Source organism: Bemisia tabaci, chromosome 9 (genome assembly GCF_918797505.1).
Source record: "Bemisia tabaci chromosome 9, PGI_BMITA_v3".
NCBI lineage: Eukaryota > Metazoa > Arthropoda > Insecta > Hemiptera > Aleyrodidae > Bemisia > Bemisia tabaci.
Window position 1 is genome coordinate 31,551,353 of NC_092801.1, and position 15,422 is coordinate 31,566,774.

Here is a 15,422-nt window from a genome sequence, read left to right on the forward strand (position 1 = left end):
AGTAAACTATCATCCTGCAATCTATTCAGACCTGAAAAAAGTTTTTAAAAATTATGGTCTATGCGTAGCTCCCAAAAATAAATACAACCTTAGAAATATTGGAATGAGGAATTTAAAAGATGAGACACCCGTTTTAAAAAAATCGGGAATTTATAAAATAAATTGTTCTGGATGCGAGAAAGTGTACATCGGACAAACGAAAAGAGATATCGAAACAAGAGCAAAAGAGCACGCTAGGAACATAAAAAACGAAGAAACAACAAAATCAGCAGTGGCAAAGCATTTTTGGGAGGCAAAACACAGCATAGATTTAAAACCTGAATTACTCAAATCAGTCACCAAAGTCAGTCAACTAAACACAGCAGAGAAGTTATATATTTTTAAACACCGCGCGAACGTTTTAAATGAGGATTTGGATGGACTAGACAACATCCTGTTCCGAGCATTGGAGTCCAAAGTTCAGTCACATGCGTGCAATGCGACCACGAATTCCGAATCAGTCAACAACCACTGAAGATGGGAGATGGATGAAAGCTCCCGAAACTAGTCTGGTGGCAATTAGATACGTAAGCGAATTGAGTTTTTAAGTTGATTTTAGCCTTAGTTGATTTAATCGGTTCGCTGTTTTTTAGTTTTTTTTAGTTTCGTTCATTGTTTTAATACAAATTCTTCTTGCTGGCAGGATACACAGATTTCTTTTCTGTTCTGGTAGACTTTGGTTTTATTCCCTACGGACACTGCCATTTTCAGAAGACTATGTTGCTTCTTCGACTGCCGCTTGGTGAAGTGCATTTTCTCATCTGCTACCATTCTCTGCCATGCTGGAAAAGAAGAAGAAATCTTCATTACTTTCGAACAATAAAAATTTAAAGCTTGATACAACGAAAAAATTGATCTAAAATGTATTTGAAGGAAAAAATTGATTAAAATCGGACAAAAACAACTCTCAAATCTGGACATGTGTTACTGCTTGTAAACAGATTTTACATCATATTGTTCCCTTGCTGCATAATAAACACATCATCAGGTTCTTTTGCAAAGTAGCAATAAGAGATTGGAGAGAAATGAAATAATAAAAATATTCATAAGTCCAATGATACATTCTCATCTCAGATTTCCTTATTTGTACAGAAAGGTAAAATCACCAAAATATCTCCTTGAAAGCATTTGAATTCTTTGAAATGAGTGAAAAAAATTTAAATTAATTGCTGTTTAAGTTTTTTTTTTCCGATGAAAAATAAAACATGAAAGATGATTTGCAACAGCTTAAAGACATCCGTATTTCAACAGTGGTCATTCAGATGAATATATTGCATACAAACTAAACTAGAAAGAGTGAACTGACTTCACTTCCTCCTCATCATTTCTTCGAATGAGCCTAAAATTAATGAATCTATTTCATCTTCCTTAATTTCAAAGTTACAACTTCTCAACGCAACCTGGTTTTAACATTCACGAGACACAAGGGAGAGAATGTTGTCTATCTTTTCCTTCCAGCAGTGATGCTAATGTTTTTTTTTTTTGACATCCATTGAAATGTGCATATTTGGAGCTGAAACGTTACATATTTTATGTAAACATAAACATGAACAACTAATACCTTCTTCCTCATCTGACTCGCTTGAACTGTCAGTTGGGTCATTCAGATCATATCCTCCTCTGTTGATCCACCGGGTCATTTGATTATGAACAGCAGCTGTAACAAAGATGCAACATTATTAATTAATTGAAAATCTTCAAGCAGACTGACTTGAGAAGGAGCTAACTAAAATAGTAAACTGACTTTTCAGAGGGACTGAAATATGTAAATTACACATGATTCATTAATTACAGTAAAATCTGAGTGTCATTTGTATGTAAGTTGTTAATATGATCCAGTGGCTTCCATAGCACCGCCTTCGGCTAACTACTTGAAAAATTACATCATTTGACTTAAAATGACAGTCTAGGGAGTTATTGGCACCATTTAATGACCAAAGGATTCATAATAAATCAATAAACATGGTCGCTATTCCTCCTTTTAAAATTGCCAATTCTCGCAAATGATGTGTAGAATGTAGTATCCTCACCATATCTATCTATTGAAAAGTATTAATAGAAAACTTAAATTCACACAATTCAAAGACAAGCGAAAAAAAAATACAGTGAGTTATTGCATCTATTTCATTTTATTTTTTAAAAAGGGGTGCTCGATGTCTTATTTTTTTTATTTTTAATTTTCCTTTGATCACGTTATTTCTGTCAATTTTTTCCTCATGTTTAATTGACAGCAATGATTTTGGATACTTGGTTACTGATCACAACAAAAACTTATTGAGTGACGAGCCATGAAACATCAGGTGTTTGAAAGTCCAATAAAACAAATGATGTGATGTGATTAATTGTTTTTGCTTGTACCTGGTAATCTAATTATCTTCGTGGCTCACAAAGACCTCAAGAGATGAAGGAGAAAAGCTAAGATGTTTTGAGAAACCAATGAAACATATTAAAACCAAGTATTTTTAAGTTTATAAAAAAAAACCTAAGATTAAAAGCCTAATTTGAAGGATGAAGGGTTACACAAAGGCGAACTCTTCATGGAGGTCACACTAAATAGAAATTACTCTGGTGGATTATGAAAATTCAGTTGAGGAAAAAAAATTGATTTTTAACAAATCAGAACTTCCAGGATTCTATTGAGAAACAGACAGCCCCGTTTCCATTATCACTGCTATGCAAGCCATGAATGTAATCACTTATTAAAATTCTTCATCACACTCCAAAATTAAAAACAATACTTACCGATACGAGGACTGTCATCTTCCAAATCGTATGCATTGATATTATTTACAAGGTCTAAGCTATGAGTTTGAGCCCTACGACCTCTGGCTTGACGCCCTCTGCGAGATGCTCCTCGAGAGGCATTTTTATTGCTGTCAACTGCAGCCGTGACTATTTGCGTTGTTCGGGAACTGCCGTTGGTAACCCCTCTATTAGGTCTTCTTATCACCCTTGTTCTCCTTCTCAGCAATGTTGTTTCTGCATCAGAGAGAATAAATGTGTATATTTATTTACCTAAGTCTATCCTAATTCTCAAGAGAAATTATTTCCTGATCAGTAGCTGTACAATACCTTCTTACGTGTTAAGTTTTCGCGGTCATGTTAGACTTGGTATCTCCAGCAATCAGTCTCGGCTCTATGCCCACTGTTACAGGTGAGAATTTGCAAATTTCTATCCGATCACACCACAATTCATGGACTTAATTAACTTTTGGAGTGGGAAGTTTTTTGGGTCAGCTTATACACAAAGTCACTTAAAGCCAGTCCGATTCTGTATCAGCTCTGAGAAAACCTAGTGGGCCCTTTGGAGTGTTAAATATTGAGTTTCCTACTGGGCGCCCCGACAATTTTTGCGCACTGTGCTGTTAGGTAAACTTTTAAGAATGAATGAACATTCGAGAAAAATATTAGAGCTTGCACCTCCGAATTCTTCAAATTCAAATTGCGACCTGACACAAACATACCCAAACAATTCAAGAAACATGCGAAGTAATTGAGACCTAAAAAAAGATTGAATTAAACTAAATACATTGAACACAAATGGTTTAAGCCATTCTTACCTTCGATTCGGTCTAACTTCTTGCTTATTTCAAGAAGAGTGTTGTTGCTGCCGCTGTTGTTATGCAATGTCAGTGAGGCGAGGGGTGGTCTTGATGAGTTTTACAGCTGATGCGTTGTCTCTCTTGAATTTGCAGGGGTGTTAGTTCTGCGCTACTGATCAGTTGCCGCCTTTGAAGTTACGGGGATGTTAGCCCTGTGTTGCTGATAAGTTGCCGCCCTTGAAGTTACGGGGGAGTTAGCCCTGTGCTGCTGATGAGTTGCCTCTCTTAAAGTTGCGGAGGTGTTCGCCCTCACTTGGCCAAGTCTGTCCAGTTTCTTTTTGCTCTGAGTGGAGCATGCAAACGGGAAGCTGTCTCTTTCTAAACGATCATTAGGATTGTTGGAGTTTTTTAGAATCGGCGAGGGTACTCTAAATGGATTTTTGTTGCGTGGCTGCGCCGTACTACTTTTACACCACTCGAGGGCAGAGACATCAAACTGTGTCTCGTCAGAATCTTCATCATCAGAATCATTTTCGTCTTGAATTCTTGGTCGTTTAAGTCGTTCTTCCTCATCGTCCTTTCCCTAATCCTCTGAGGTAAATGCTTTCTTCCTCTTCTGCCTTTTTCCCCTCCCCAAAGTTTCTTGGTCTGCGCTGTTCTCTACGTCGGAGCGCTCTCTTGCCCTTCTTCAGAATACTGCTGCAAGCGACCACTCGTCTGGAATATGAACAAAAAGCCCAACACATTAAGTCGCGGAACAATTACAGCGAAATAAAATAACTCTCACTGTTAGCAGAGTGTCAAAAATAAGATGTGGCTCATTCAGAATGAAAAATCGGAAGATCTTGAATCTATGTTTTAATGAAAAAAATTGAATAACCTGCATTTGCATTGCTTGAGACTGATCAGCATTCCTGACAAAGTAACGATTGGCTGAAGACATTTAGCTAGCAATACTAATGATGAGATTAAAATAATACAAGATTTTCCATTGGTTAGATCGCGCCCACAGTCCACACTGATTTTTTGGGAAAACGAAAATCCTTATGATTGAAAGTTTTGACTAGTTACATATTTCATAAATTATTCATCTAACTGCTCAGAGGAAAAATTTCAAATTATAAACCATTTGGGAAGCAGACCCAAGTAGCAGCGATCGCGATGAATAGCGATTTTATCGGTTGATTATCGCGATTATATCGGTGCCAATTTATCGCAATATTATCGAATAAAAATTGCGACTTAGTGCGATTAAATTGCTATGCATCGCAATTTTTTGTTTAATAAAATCGCGATCAATTTTCGTCGATTAAATCGAGATTAAATCGCCATATATCGCGATTTTTGTTGCGATAATATTGCTATAAGTTGCCGAGCGATAAAATCGCGATTTTATTGCAACAAGATCGAAGATAATCTCTGAGATGTTGATGATCTTAGCGATTTTATCGCCGACAAAATCGCAACTAATCGCGATTTTTCCGTTGAAAAATGCTACTAGGGGGGAGTGGGTTCTGCAATAAAATTTGTTTACAAGCGCCACCCTGCTTCATCAGAATCAAGAAACCTTAATTTTTATGTGTAACTGAATCGGGGACGACCCAAAACCGTACGGATCGAAATATCGTACCTGAAAACTAGAGCCCCTAAACCGCACACAATGATCGCACAACATTTCTTTTCGATACATCGCTAATCTATAATTCCAGACTTTGACTTCCGAATTAGCCGATATTTAAAATTATCAAACACAACAAGCTTTCCGTCCTTATTAGATTCAATCACTTTGAAGTCATCCATTCTGAGTAAGTCCGCACGACCTGCGACCGAACACTGATACAAATGCTGCAGGTGTCAACTTGGAAGGTTCGGTGTCTCCCGATCCTCATCGAAAATATGCGATAATGTACACATACTTGCGTAACAACTCAATTTTTCCCATCATCTCCGTACTGACCTCGCGACCCCATGTTGCCAAATTATTGCAGTAAAAGCATGCGTTTAAATTCGCATGTACGTTGTTACGCTATGTGTGCGGTTTTGTCCGCCAAAAATATGTGCTGTTTTGGGCTGTGCCATACTGTGCAGTTTAGGGCTGGATTCGCGATGGGTGTGCGGTTTTGGGCAAACCCGACTGAATCATTTCTCGGCAGTGGGAATCTTCATTAAATATGTTGTGTGCCCGCCACGTAGCACTCAATGCTCTCAAAATCTTTTTTTGTCACATCACGGATCTCTGCGCGTTGCTCTTTCTAGGTATCTTATCACCATGCGTAGAGTCTGGCCTTTTGACCCTCATACTCTCATCCAGGACTTCATGCACAGTTTTGTACCTCATGGCATAATTTAATTTGATCACTTGGGATCAAGTTTTCCTTTTCTTTCAAATCGATATCAATCAGCTTTTAGGATTCTTTCATTTTCTCCAACTTATCATGCTATCTTTTAATGATCATGTTATGACTATTAGAAGCAATTAAATTAGACAAAGAAACAGTAGTTTCTAAGCGGCTGTAGTAAATCAGTCCTCAGAAGTAAAATGAAAAGGAAAGAAGGTAATAAATAAGAAAATAAAATTAGTCTCTTTTTTAAAAGTAAATGCCGATCTCATTCAGTCTTTTCCGCATGGGTAGGGTTGCAGTCTATTAAAAATTGCTTCCATGTTTTTTCAACCTGCTCCTCATAGTCGGTACATCGACTTTTCCAAACCGTACGCACAACACCTGTAGAAAAAAAAGGACTAACAAAATTAGAATGGATTTGATAAAACAAAATAGGCAAAATATTAACGTATCATCTTTCACAACAGGCCTTAAAAGCTCATACATAAAGTTTAAAAGAGAACTGTAAAGAAAGGGTGCCATGGGTTTATCTGCTTGAGACATTCTGAAAAAAGGTTGAATTAAACTAGCAACATTTTGAAAAACAGCTAATTTTGCGAGTAGTACGTCAAAACTTCCTTACATTCAAGGAAATATTGTTCAAATAACATACATGCTTCTTCAAAGTTGAGAGAAACCCAAAGACATTTAATCCATGACAGAATTGTGTGAATGCAGGACGTACCACTGTCTTCATGTAGAATTTTACAGCATTTGCTAGCAAAAAGCAGAGATTTGTAAGATTGAATACACAAAATAACTTTCAACCGCTGAACTTAATTTTCAATAACTTTGAAAGTGTTCATTCAAGTTGCAGAAGTTCCATGTTGACAAAAACAAAGCACGGGCGTGACCGTGAGTGGCACAGGTCGCGGTGCAACTTCTGCGTCACTTCAAACTGGTCGAGTCTCTGCTAGGGCTAGGAGCATTTTCTCGAGTGTGGAAGCTTGAGGCTCGGGTGGTGCATGCAGTAGCGGCGCAGGCAGCTGGGGCCGGGACGATTTCCAGGACTCGATCGGCAATTTTGTCCGGTTCATCAATAGACGTGTCTTGCGAATGGGTCTGCAAGATGGCTCGCGCTTGGCGGGGTAGACGTTGCAGCCATAAAGAGTTTTCACAAGCTGTTCGTCTACTTTCGTGGTACTGGCCAAGGCTTTTAATCTGCGCAAAAACTGTGAAGGCGTGCTGTCCCCTGGTCAGCTTCGCTGAGAAATTCCCTGGTAAAAATGGCAAGTGCTCAGATCAGGAGCACTTGCCTTTGGAACAGACCTAAACACTGATGTCAGTGCTCCCGGGCGCTGATCTGCTAGATCAGTGTTAGGTCTGTTCCAAAGGCAAGTGCCTCTGATGTAAGTGGGACTGACCTCAGTTCACTGGCCTGCGTGCCTCTGACGTAAGAGGAACTGACCTCAGTTCACTGACTTACGTGCCTCTGACGTAAGTGGGACTGATCTTAATTCACTGACCTCCCTGTCAACTGAGAGGCTGGGAACAGGACAGGGCGCGAGTGCAGTTCAGGGTGTCTACTGAGGTCAACGAAAATAAATTAAGTACTTTTTAAGTATTTTTCAGGTACTTGAGGAAAAATTTAAGTACCTCACCTTGGGGAAAAATTAAGTACTTTTTAAGTACCTTTTCGCGACGTATCGCAATTCTTCGATAGCGATTACACTGATTAGTATGAGTTAATATTACATCACCTAGTTTAAAAAGTGGGGCTCTACAATGTTGTACTTCTTACAGAGACCAAAAAGGGATACATCTAAGCGTGTACGTACATTCCATTTTTTAATTTCTTCTATACCTTTCTCACAAAGGTGAATGTACTTCTTCTTAACAATGTGAGCCACATTAACCTACCATCTGCTTCCGATTAATAAACTCCTCTAAAGCCACCTCTAACCGTAACAGACTGAGTGTGGAACTGGACATGACAAGGGGTGAAATACATGATACACCTCTTGTGATATTGTACTTTAATGGACTTACGTCAACTAGCTTAGTGAAACAATGGATGAGAAAGGAGCGACTTTGGTTTCTAAAAATTAACACATCTTTTTCCTTCAGTGTTTTGCAACACATCTTTGCCCCATGTCCAATATCAACTTTTGTTGCAGGCAGGAGATTTTCATTTTTTTTAAAAGTCAATAGAAACTAATTTTTTTGCTGTGTTCGCCTTGCCTAAAACTTCTTTCTTAACAAATCTACAGGCTATGGTCTGAAGAAGTGAGATTAATTCTTGATACAGTAAGGGAAACGGTCGCAGTGCATGGGGCAACCCACCAGAAAAAGGAAAAAAAAAAAAAGAAAAGGGAAACAGAGGAGCTTCTGACTGAAAGGAGGTAAAAAATGGCTCTAACTCTACAGAGACAGATAAGAGAAAATTCAAAGTAGGTACTAGAAAGGGATTGGATAATTTTTTTTTTACTTCGTTCAATTTGCTATTTTCGGTGTATAATTTATCTGCTTCAGTTTAAGAACAAAATGTTTTCAGGTGGGGGATTACCTCAATAGATCGTTTGATCACGGGTTGATTTTCAACCCAGCTCGTGTCACAAAATTTAATGGGAAAAATTTCTGTACCTGTCGCATGCATATAATCTGCCTTTCGAGCTGGCCATTTATAAAAAAACTGAAAAGAACATTTTACGTCGAACCAACACGGTTACGTCTGAAACATGAGAACAAGGAGAATTATTATTTGAGATCATAGACTATTTTCCCCCAGTTTGTAAAATGAGTTGGGTCATTATCATGGATCGGAGGGATAGATATCAATTTATAAAAAATATTCTAATACACATTTTGGACAGGGGTAACATAATGGACAGTGAACCACAAATTTAAATTGAGGCGTCTATAAATTCGTTGACAATGATTCATATTAATGTCGATTGTCATTTTCAAAATGGATTCCGTTATTAAAACTTTTATATCTGTCAAAATATGTTTTGTTCCTAAATGTTAATAATATTCGTGAATGGCGGCAGGATATATGTTTCCCTCCCTTCATAAAAATTTCTTCTGTAATGTGTTTACTATATCTCGTAGTCTTATTATGACTTCATTATAAGAGAAGACGTTTTCTTACCTACTGCTTCCTCTCCGGTTGGTTCCTTCGTTGTTGGTTTCTTCTTAAGAGGCGTTGACGCCGCAGCTGGTTTGTCTCCCCTTGGTGGCGCCGTAAGAATGATGTCTGAGTTATCATTATCTGTTGTATCTTGTAGCGGTGGAGTTTCGTCCTCGCTGATTACTTTTAGCTTGCCTACACCTTTGTAAAGTTCATCCACCGATAACTCTCCTCTTGCGCGTGCTTGTTGGACTCGTTGTTTTAAGCGGCCTCTGCCGAATCTGACTAGGAAGCCAGGGTCAACCGGGGAGTACAGCGAATGTTTCTGCGAAATTAGGTGTCGGACCAGTTTGTATTCCGTTCCTTCAAAGAATTCAGAGAAAATTGCCGGGTGCCATAGAGAACTTCTGTTAGCGATGTAGTAGAATGTTGTCGGATTAAGTTTTCACCTCGCCCGCGCCATAATAGTTGTGATTGCCTGGAACGAGCAAAAAACAAGTTTAGTATACTTCTATCGATATCCAACTCTATTCGTCTTGGAATGGCGGCATATTTGTACGTTTATTTAGTGTAGAATGAAGCGTATTTAAAAGCAGCCCGAAACGGAAACGACAAAATAGAAAACACAGGAAAAAGCGGAAAAAAGCCAAAAAATTACAACATAAAGGCACGACATTTCTGTACCTTACGGCAACATTATCAACTGCAAAAAGAATTACAAATAAAAAGAAATTAAAATAAAAACTGATCATCATCATCCTGACTTGACAGACAGATGTTGCATCCGAACCCCATAAAAGGACCGTTCACCGGAGGCAATGTCCCTAAGTATTTTCTCCGTCGACTGGCGTTATTTACTACTACTCACATTTTTTTTTTCTCCTTGCCTAAGCGTCGACGACCAAAATTAAACCTGTGTAATTAAAAGATACGGCTCATAAAATTGTTGACAATCATCTATATAATTGTAGATGTTGGGCTACAAAAAAGATTGGTCTCTGTAAAATTAGAAACATGATATTTTTGACGCCCAATTATAAAATTGTTACCAGTGATCGATGCAATTATAGATGGTCATCTACAAAAAGAAATTATAGTCCTTAAAGAAAGGCTTGTTTTCAAACAAGGTCATAATGCTAGAATGGTGTTTACTGCTAGGAAGAAATAAGAAAGACAAGAGTTTCTAAGCCCAAAAATTGGGCAATACTCCAAACATGTTAGTAGGTATGCAAAAACTTCATTCCTAGTAGACATCAGTTTTGAAATGCAAGGAGGGACTAAAATGCAAGCCTGAAAATCTTAAAAATTACCATCAAAATAACAAATGACGTGCTCCAATATTTTAACGAATTCTACAAAAAATTTCCTATTGAACACAAGTATGTAAGGCAGGAAATGAGAGCTTGGGAAACGAGGTGGACTGCGCCTCTATCTCCCAAAAAAGCTCTACCTTAAAAATATAATAGGTAACAATCAAGACATATCTATTATGCAGTTTCACTGCTTTAGCTTGTTATTGCACTGTAGGTCCTACAACAAGCAACTAAAACTTACAATAATTACAAAATTGGTTTACCTTTTTAATGTCTCTATGCTACTATTTCAGGTTTCCCGATGTGGTTCACTTAATTATCAGGGAAACTGGTTGCAGAATGGAATTTAAAATTGCCTCTGAATCCAAGGGATCTGGAAAAATTCCCCAACGTCCCCGCAAGCAAGTAAAAAGGAAAAGATGGTAAGTAAATTTCGTGAGTTTGGATGATAAATGCAGCTCAAGATTTTTTGGTGTTTTGCTTCACGCCTTGCTGTGACTTAGATGGTCTACCTTTGCGGACAGTAGTTTTCACTGCTGACTTACGATTAGCTCTTGGCTGCCAACTTGCACTTGGCTTACGAGGGGCTTTTTGCCTGGATTTTGTTCGTACTGTCTTAACTTCCCTCTCCTCTTTACGAACTTGCCTCAAGAGAGTCTTGATGATGTCGCTTTTGCTGCCTGAAACTGGGCGTAAATCATGAGCCTGGCTTTTAAGTATCTGTTCACAATTTTACTTTTAATTTTATGACAAATTGGGAAACTAAAACTTTCTACCTCCTTGAGAAGTACAGAATCAAGGACTTTCTTCAACTTTGGGATGTCATCGAACAAAAGTTGAGACTGCCTAAATTTTTTTTTCAAGAGTCTGGAACATCTCAAAACATCTCTGATTTACTGCAATCAGTGCTCCTTTTTTGTATTCTCTTAACTCCAAAAGTTTGCTGTGAGATGGAAGACCCTTCCTGTCATCATCATTGCAAATGACACCTTTCAAGCACTCATCACAAACTTTAGCGTTATTCTTGACTGAGTGAATGATGTATCCTGCAAAATTATACAAGCTGTTCTCTTCAGCAACATCGAGTTTGACATATTTTCCTGAAATTATTCTTTGAGTCTAAGAATCTCCTTCTCTTCCTCTTTCTCTTCTTTCTCAAGTTCTTTACTCTTATTTTCGAAGAAGTCTCCTAGGAATTCTCTGTCATCCTCTTGATAACTAGATTTTGAGACAGGTGTTATATATTGAGCAACTGTTATCATTTTTAAATGACGTTTGAATTGCAGGCAAGAAGGTTTCCTTTGCCTTTCACGCAGCACAGAAAATAAGTTTTCAAGACAATCTTGCGAAAATCTGCTTGTGAGGAGGAAATCATACCCCACTTCGCACAGTAGAATCTCCTGTAATTGAAGTGTAGATGTGGTTGTCAAAATTATACCTGCTTGCACTGGCTTCCAGGTCTCGTCTAACTTCTCTCCGAATTTCAGCGTCTGCACAAGCTTGATCATATTCCTTAAAAATAGAATAGCTTCGTTATACACCTCTAAATTTGCAAGGCTTAAGGCCAATTTAGGGTGACGAGAGGTCATCAACTCGAACCATCTGAACACCTGCCGCAGTAGCCAAGCTGTTGTCAACATGTCCCTCTCCTCTCCTTTCTCTTAGACCAGAAACTCTAAGGCACTATCAACCTGTGCATTCAAAACTTGATATGCCTCATAAACACTCATCTTTTGAAAATGTGAAGGCTCGAGGAAAGCTCGCTTCAATTTTGGGGCCAATTTGAGCTCTTTATCAGCCTGATATTCACAAAGGTCAAAAATATGCTGTAAATTTGCTTTGTTACAGGGCAAGTTGTTTTCCTTTTCTCTCTCTTCACTGAACGCAATGATTTTGTGTGATATCAGCATACCTCGGAAATTTTTAAATAAATGTGGAACATCCGCAATAACAAATAGTTTTCAATTTTCATCATTAGGATGTGGAATGCTATTTTGCACTTGCACCTCTTTTGTTTTAGGATCCCTTGTACATTGGATTTCGAATGCACTCCATAATGCTTGATTGACCCCTCCTTGGTCAGAAGTTACAGCTCTAACCTTAAGCTTCTTCTTCTCACACAGGCTTATCAACTCCAGCACAATATCTTTCAATACTGTTCCGTCAGTTGAGTCATACCGGTATAATAGTAAGCTACTGTTTGTTCCCACCTACTATTAATACCGGCTATCATAAAAGTTAGAGCGTGTGTTGCTATGCCACTGTGCTTAGGGAGAGTAACCTGACCAAGGAAGGAGCCAGTCGAAACATCATACTCTTTGTTACCTGTAATGGACATTTCGTCCAAAATGAGGACGCAATCTCGTTCTATTTCCTTCATCGTTTCCACTTTTGTCCCCATAATATCAATTACTTCGTGTAATATTCCACTCTCAAATTTTAAATGTTCAATCCTTCGTCGAAGGGTTCTATCAGCAGGGAGAGGATGTTCTCAGACTTCTTCTGATGAATATCTCAGTTACTTCAAAAACTCCACTTAAAGCGCCTTACTGTCCTGAAAACCTCTTAACTGATCTTTTGTGCTTAAGTGCTGGTTCTGTAACAAAATTAGAATACATAACGTTTTACTTAGAAAATTCTAATAGGAGAAAAATAGTGTAATAAATAATGCAATAGTACACGCACAATTTCCCCGGAAATTGTGAAATTATGATTATGATAAAAACATTACTTGGCAGTCCTGACTCCTGAGGTTAAAACGAGATCATTAGTTTGATCATTATTACCTAAAAGAACCATACATTTTTGGCAAAAGCTCCTAGCTTGACATTACATCTTTTGGTTGGCATGTATGTTTCACATACTAGTTTGTGAATCAAACTCCCTGAAATGATGAATTTTATAGAGATTAGTCAACGCCAGCTTGAAACCCGTTGATATATCATAATGAACACAAAAAAAAAATCACACGAGATACTACAATATCTAACTAGATTTCGCATTTATTAGGAGGGCAAAACCAAAATGTTCAAATTATAAGTGAACTTGTGAACAAAGTACTGCTACGTAGTAATATAGCCTACTTGGCTCAAATAACATACTATCAATCTAAAGTTCAAACAGTTTAATGTTTATTAAAATAGGAATGACTGCCAAAAATAAAGTGAAATATAGCAAAAACAGAGCCAATATAAATGAAGCAAAACAGCTAATATAAATGTAGCAAAAACAGAGCTAATATAAATATAGCTGCAAAATACAGCGAAAAAAGAAAAACCACGAACTAAGTTGATAAATTGCATTAAGGAACTCAAGTGAAAAAATCACAAAATATATATCACTACAGAGTAAAGCAGTCTACTTCACTATAATACTATACTTTTTTACTATCAGGCTAATGTTCAAACCTCTTCAAAGTGATGAAAAACTGGACTGACGTCTCAAAAGAAAAAAATATTAAGACACTGCTTTGTTAAAAAATAGACTGGCATTGCTAGATACTGATTAATTTAATTTAAATCAATGACCATTAACTCACTGCTTGAAGGAGCTTCATTAAATGACACAAATTACGACCATGAGTTGAGAGAAGAGAAAAAGTCAAAAAGTAAAAGCTGTCAAAGCTGATCTTGGTAAAAATTGGCCATTAGGAGCTGCGTTTCAAAATACCATAGGAGTTCTCATAGCCGACTGAAAGAAGGCGATAGAAAATCATATAGCTGGCTGTAGGGCTATACGCGAAGCGATAAAAAATTATACAGCCGGGCTATAGCTCCTGTCACCGGGCTTTACACTTTATCGCCAGGCTTTACACTTTATCGCCTGGCTATTGCTTTTTCGCCATCGGCTATAAAAAGCTATAAGAAATTGTGTAGAAATTCGTGTGCCTTGTAAATCCTTAAGTTTGTACGGAATCACCTTAATATTCACAAAACACACATTATATTTTCCGTCGCTACATATTTTTTTTCATCAATTAAAATGAGAATAATCCATACAGAGGGTGCAAACATTCAAAGTCATGAGATGAAAAAACGCTGACTCCACGAGGATTAAATACTAGAGCCTAACACAAAGCGGAGCGGCGGCGCACTAGCGCCTACAAACCTAACAGGGATACTTCACGCATTGCGCAATGCGTGAAGTATCCCTGTTAGGTTTGTAGGCGCCAATGCGCGGTTCGCGCTGGCTGCCCGCCCGCCGCGCCGCAGCGCACCACGGCGCGGCGCTTGAAGCAACTATTTCACACCAGAGGTATTGCACAGTATCATATGCACATAATTCCTATTTGCACAAAAATCAATAATGATGAACAGTAACTTTCAAATCCAACTCGCTGAAATGATCAGCCCTCTGAGCATAGTGTTGTATATGTATTTATGCAAAAAGGAACTATTTCGCACAAAAAATCATATACGTAGAATACCCTCTAACACATTCGTCCACTCGAAATAATTATCGTCCATGCTATGCATGATGTAAAATGTGCACCGGAATTCCTGAGCTTAAATAGAATATAAACGGTGTGGGAGACAAAGATGTATTGTGAGGCGAGGCATAAGCGTCCACTTCTGTCCAGCATATCCGCAAATGTGGCCTAGTATTGAACTGGCCCAAAGGTGAAAGTAATGCGGCCAATGCGAATAAATTTAGTCTTGATGACTCTCGGACGTGCTTGAATGCAACATGACGAACGATACAGCTCTTCCTTTCAAGAGCGTCCTTCTTTTAAGACTTTAATGAAATTTTGTGCAAGATTTTAATTGAGGGGGGTTTTAAGCGGACTTCCGATTCAACCGCGTGTAATATTTGAAAGTTAAAATGGTACACGGATAAAAACGGACTGCTGATTTAACAATTCAATTGTTTAAAAAAGTGACTGCAATGCCTCAAATGTACATTTTACAATAACAGAAAGCTAATTTACCCACGGGGGTGGTTAAAGTAGCATTTTTCTGTTGTAAATCTACATTGAAACATTCCAGTTACTTTTTTTTAAACTAGAAAATTGTAAAATCAGCAATTTAATATTTTCCGTGTATCAATTCCGAAATTCTGTCACATTTTACCACATCCT

General features: G+C 38.0%; 1 long non-coding RNA gene across 1 annotated transcript; it reads right to left on the minus strand.

The window, feature by feature from the left end:
• Positions 1-665: 665 nt before the first annotated feature.
• Positions 666-14,425, minus strand: LOC109036186 (uncharacterized). The gene is made up of 3 exons (XR_011900519.1): positions 3,600-14,425; positions 2,782-3,018; positions 666-1,696 (listed from the first exon to the last, which is right to left on the minus strand). It is a non-coding gene; the product is annotated as an uncharacterized lncRNA (long non-coding RNA).
• Between the last annotated feature and the right edge of the window lie 997 nt (positions 14,426-15,422).